Below are 5,905 nucleotides of genomic sequence, written 5' to 3'. Positions count from 1 at the left end.
TTTACAAAGTAGATACAACTGCTAAGCAGGAACTCACATGTAAAATCTGTAGCAAAATTTGCAACATCTTCAATTATAGTACAAAGCAAATGTGTAACCAGTATAGTTCCCAAAATGCAAGATATGAATGATTAAGGCAACTTCCTGATATGGAAATTCAGGACATGTTATGGGGCCTGTGCACTTGCAGCTTTTCTTCCCAGTATGGGCATGGCTCACTTCTCCATGCCCGTCATGGACACGTCACGGTCTCAGCAAGGCCTTCCCTGGCTTCCCGACCTATGAATGTCACTGTCAGACTTCCTCCGCTGCTTCCCTGTCCTGCATGTCTCTTTAACATTCATCCTTATCTAACATAAAGTATATTTTACTTTTTTATCTTTTCTTATTCTTTGTGATCCTTAGCTAAAATGTATATCCTTAGAAAGTGGGAAAGGTGTGGAAAAGATTCTGATATGCTGAAGGAACTCAATAAATATTTATTGAATACTATAAAAAAACCCAAGTATTTTGCCACTTGCAAGATCACTTTGCTAATTTACTAATTTTATTTATTAGCATAATTTGCCTTTAATTATTTTCCTTTCTGGTAGGATTTCATTTTGAGGTTTTAATGTATGGAGTGAGTATACAGTTTTACAATTCAGTAATCTTGGATTTCAAGTAATCTAAGATGAAAATAAAAATGTGAAGCTAACTTAAGAAAATTAATTTTCTTCTTCTGTAATACCTAACTCTTCATTTTCATCATCTTCTGCCTACTGATCCTTTCTTGGTTGACAGGTAGATACTTGTCCTGTTCCAGATATACACTTAGCTTGCAGTGGTCTCTGAAGAAGTGACTTTGAATTTGCTCATATGGTATCTCTAAATTTTCCTCCTTATTCTTTACTTTGGTAGGCATCTGGGTAGACCTCTAAAGCTTTGTTGTGAAATAACATTTTGATTGTAATAAATTCTGAAAACATAATCTTTACATTTTTTATTTTCTGCTTTTCAAAATTGTCAATAATTTCCTCCTGATGCAAGTTGTTCAGGTAGCATCCACTGTAGCTCTCCATAGTTCGGTTTCTGCTTTACAAAACATTTTTTTAAAGACTGAAATTAAAAAGATACAGTACCACATCCATCAGGATGGGTTTTGCTGACTGTGTTCTTTCTAACTGAATTAGCTGTTTTGCTTCTTGATTCCTTGCTATTAATGTTGTTTAGAGGTCATCCATTTCATTTTTACAATGGTTCTGTAAGCTTCTAAAGGTCCCACCACTTAGGCTTCAAGTCTTTGAACCTCTGTCGATAATCCTGAAGTTTGGCAAATTCATCAGCAAAGTTTCTCAGGCCCTGCTTTAAATTTGGGGACTCTATAGAGTCATTGATTTAACTCACCGGGAGGTCAGCTTTCCATACCTGAGCAGTAAAGATTGGGCACAGCCCTCCAGATGCTTCTCCACATTCATGATAGCATCTCGCTGTTGGTATCCCAGATACCCAGTCTCCAGGCCTCCTACGAAACTCTCACTTTGATAATTTAAAAAAAATTAAAGTAAAAACTGATTTAGAAAATATGTATGTAACTTAACATTTCCATACACATAATTAGCAAAACCAGTTAGCTTTAATAGTTATATTTTGCATTTAACAAATAGGAATAAGTTGTATTTGACTGTTTCCAAAAGCAGTAACAAAATGTTTAAACTATTAAATATCTCAATTCAATGCCTAAATAATTTTAGGTCATACTTCAGTTTATGGATATGAAAAAAAAATTCTATGTTGAATAGAATGTTACACAATATAAAAGTAAAGATGAGAGATAGAGGAATTCTATACATATTTAACTTCAGAAGATGTAATTTTTCAGAGTAATAGTGCCAGTGTTCACTTCCACCAGCAACATGTGGTTTTTGCTTCACATTCTTGCCAGTTCTCGGTACTATAGGTTTTTTTATTTTGTCTACTTTGATTGGCATCTCATTTTAGTTTTAATTTGCATTCCTATAATTTACAAATGAGATTTATCATCTTTCCATATATTTATTAGCCATTTTGATGTCCTCTTTTGTAAAGTATCTATTTAATATCTTATCTATTTTTCTATTGTTTTATCTGCCCATTTTGATTTATAGAATTTCTTTGTATATTCTAGATATAAGACCTTTGTTAAATATTTTTATTGCAAATATCTTTTCCCATTCTGTTGCTTGCCTTTTCACTCTCTTAATGGTATCTTCTATGAGCAGGATTTGTTAATTTAGTATAATAAAGTTTATCACTTTTTCTTTATGGTTAGTATACCTTCAATGTTCTCTTTATAAGCCCAAGGACATGAAGAAATGTTATAATATCTTCTAGAAAGTTTATTGTTTATCTTTCACATTTAGATATATGGTTTCCTTCCTCAACCAGCCCCCAGTTCATGTTGTGTGTGGAGTGATGTTAAGTCAGATTGTATGCTTTCCATGTGGCTATACAACTGACCCAGCCCTGTTGATTGAAAGGATAATTCTTTCTCCAGCACTCTACAGTATTACTGTTCTTATAAATTAAGTGTTCAAATAACCATGCCTCTGTTTTGTTGGTCAATTTGTCTATCTTTGTTTTTGTACCATCTGACTTACAGAAACTTTTAAGCAAGTTTCAATTTTCAGTAGACTCCTCTGGTTTTGTTTTTCAGAAGTATTCTGGCTTTTTTTTTTAACTCCATAAATTTCCATAAAAATTTTAAAATCAGTATGTCATTTTCAGTAAAAAACAGAAACACTTGGAATTTAAATGAAGAATGCATTAAATATATAAACTAACTAGGGGAGAATTGAAATGTTCACAGTACTGAGACTTCAGATTTATGAACTTGATATATAACTTATATTAAGGATTTTTTAAATTTCTTATTTAATTTACCTCAGAATTTCAGTAATGTGCAAAGTGACTAGCTTGACATTTGTAAATCCAGGGTTAGGGGAAGTGGTAAATCGGGATAGATAAACTCTGTCTATCTGGCCTGTTGTTTAATCATAGGTGGTAAAACAATTCTATCAGCTACTTGCTTTCAAAGCAGCCCAATCTGCTATTAAAGTCCAGACCCAAGCCACAAATATGTAACTCTAACTCTGGTGGACAGATTTCAAGGGGAAGATTTGGTACAAGATTTGAGCTGGGGGGGTCTCCTTACAAGAGAAGATTTGCTTATATTCAAAAGATAATAGCTCATTTATTCAGAGCCTGTACTCAGAACCAGGAGAGAAAAGACTGTCACTGACCTGAGAACATGTGTTGCTGATAGGAATAATTAGTAATCTACACTTGCCCATAAATACAAACTGGTAATTAAGAATCACCAAAAATTTGAGGAAAACTAGCACAGGCACAAAAGAAACATCAAAGTCAACAAATGAATAGAATTTTACCTTTTGGGAAACTGAGTTAATATTAGAAACAAAAGAAAATGAATTATTATAATTAGTATCAGATAAACTAGGTAAGATGTATCTGTCTTAACAAAGCTAGCTTCTATGAAAACAAAATGAATTATTATAATTTTAAATAAAACAAAATCTTAGTATTTGAGATGAATAGTAAAGTCTAAACGTCAGCTTACTGAGCCGGCAGGTTGAGCTGAGGAATTTTTATATAACCCATACAAAAATCATGAAGAGAAAATGTACAGGAGTTTGTTGCATTGGTTGCTTTTATTTCTCTTTTTGGGCTTTGAAGATTCTTCAGCTTCACATGAGATATGCATTTATGATCAGCCTTTGGGAGAGAGGGGAGAGAAGTGTTTGAAGTCATAAAGGGAACTACTAGAAAGGACTGAGAATTTCTAACAGGAGTGACAAAGTCGTAATGAAGGAGCTGTTTTGTATGTAAGTAACTGATACACTTACCTTTATTATATTCTTCATCTTGTTTTTGGTGGAGTTTAAAAAAACAGGGACTACCTTTCTCTTTCATTCCTCCTAGTTATACAGTTCACAGTTTCTGCCTGTAATTCTTTTGAAAGATGTCTTACAGTTTTATGCAGTATACGTATCTACCCTGATGTAGCATCTTTAAACACTTTCTATTATCTTTCACTTTAAAAGGTGAGGAACTACCTAGGTTTTATTTAATGTTTACTATGTGCCAGGCTCTGTTTTAATTCACTGACTCTCATAACAACCCTATGTGTTATGTACTATTACTGCCCCCATTTTACAGATGATGAAGTTGAGGCATCTAGAAGTTAACTAGACCAAGTTTACGTAACTAGTCCACAGTACAGTACACTCAAGCACACTGGCTTTAATGCCTCTGCTTTGCCCCCTGTATGTGGTATGGCTTCTCCATCAGACAGTGATATACCTGTATTATAAATCTATTATTCAAAGATTATGTAAGAATTTAGGTACTTTTCTCAAGCTTAGCTATGAAATTGTGATTGTAGTTATTTGTCATATATTATAAAATTATTTATAAAGGAATTCTGATAGCAGTGAGTACTGATGCTCAACAAATGCTTACTGGATAGATTCTGGTGCTATATTTAGTCTTTTATTAGTAACTGTGAAAATAACTCCTCTGTATTAAAGGAATTGGATGGTGAAACAACTTCAGAACATTAATCTTTACTTATAAATAAATTCTCCTTTGGCAAACAATACATAAAGATAAAATAATACAGCTTAAAATGAACAATGGGCTTTTATTAAAATATCTAAACGTGGCAGTAACTGAAGAGGTCAGTTGGCAACTATACTGTTTTGGAAAGCTACTGACTTCTTCGGGAGCAGAGTAATGTTGACAAAATCACCTCAGCCATTCAGATTTGGAAGTTTGATGGCATCCTGTGTTTGCTCTGTAAACAAAGATATCTCCAGGGGAAAAAAAAAAGGAAACAAAATGTTTCCCCCTCCTTCCCCAAGTGGCACACTCTCTTGGCTACAGTCCCACAAATATGTTCATTGAAACAAAACCAAAAAAGAGTTTAAAGGCAGACATACACGTAAAACCAAAATTCTGTAAAAGAAAGCTGATTCGAAGACATAGGAAAATGACACGTCTAAAGAGTTTATACCTTATTACAAAATCTTTACATAGATTTTTAAATGTCATATTCAGAACTTGACCTTAACTTTTAAAAACTCCAATTTAATTACGTTACATCTAGACTATATAAGACTTGAAAAAAGAAAGTATAAAATCCTTCTCAAAGTCATCCACGAGCATTGTCTTCATTATTTGTCTTTTGTTCTCCCCTTGCTGTTCAAATAACATATTTAAATGAAAATTGTTTAAAATTCAGTTTCAAAAACTCTCATAAATTCATTCTGAAAATGGAAGATAGTTTCATATTTTCTTGGAAGTCCTGCATCAAGTGGATATAACTCTACATTAATCTGGTGTTTAGAGCATATAAAACGGTTCAAAATTCCAGTTGATGATCTGGTACCTTCTTGCCTATCAAGGGTATGTCCCAGAATATTAAAAAAAAAAAAATTGGAAAATGTGAGAGAAAAATTGAAAGATACGGAAGAAAATGTGAAGAAATCCCACTTCCAAATAAACAGGAATAAGTAGGCGGTGACAGAATGATAATTTTTGAAAATAGAAGAAAATTGTTCTTAGTTTTAAAAAGACATGATTATTCAGATTAAAACTCCCAACCAAAACTATTCCTAGATGTTATTAGGGTGATAGTCTACAACTCCAAAGAAAAAGAGAAATGTAGTGATATAGAAAGGAAATTTTAAACAATATAGGCATGACATGAACAAAATTTATTAGAAGACAGTGCCAGCACAAACTGTGAAGCAGGAAAAAGTGTCTCTAGTCAGAGACACCTCTAGATGAATAAAATACTACAGGAATAATCTCTTTTAGGAAATCCATATACGTGCCTTTTCTCTTTGCTTCTTATTGAAGTAGT

At 33.0% G+C, this 5,905-nt stretch overlaps 1 pseudogene; it reads right to left on the bottom strand.

Annotated features, from left to right (window-relative positions):
• Positions 1-707: 707 nt before the first annotated feature.
• On the bottom strand, positions 708-3,902 carry LOC111725925 (annotated as a pseudogene).
• Positions 3,903-5,905: the final 2,003 nt, after the last annotated feature.

This window comes from Otolemur garnettii, unplaced genomic scaffold (genome assembly GCF_000181295.1).
Source record: "Otolemur garnettii isolate 467f Iridium unplaced genomic scaffold, OtoGar3 scaffold00050, whole genome shotgun sequence".
In the NCBI taxonomy this organism is placed as follows: domain Eukaryota; kingdom Metazoa; phylum Chordata; class Mammalia; order Primates; family Galagidae; genus Otolemur; species Otolemur garnettii.
This window is presented reverse-complemented; position numbering and strand designations above follow the sequence as displayed.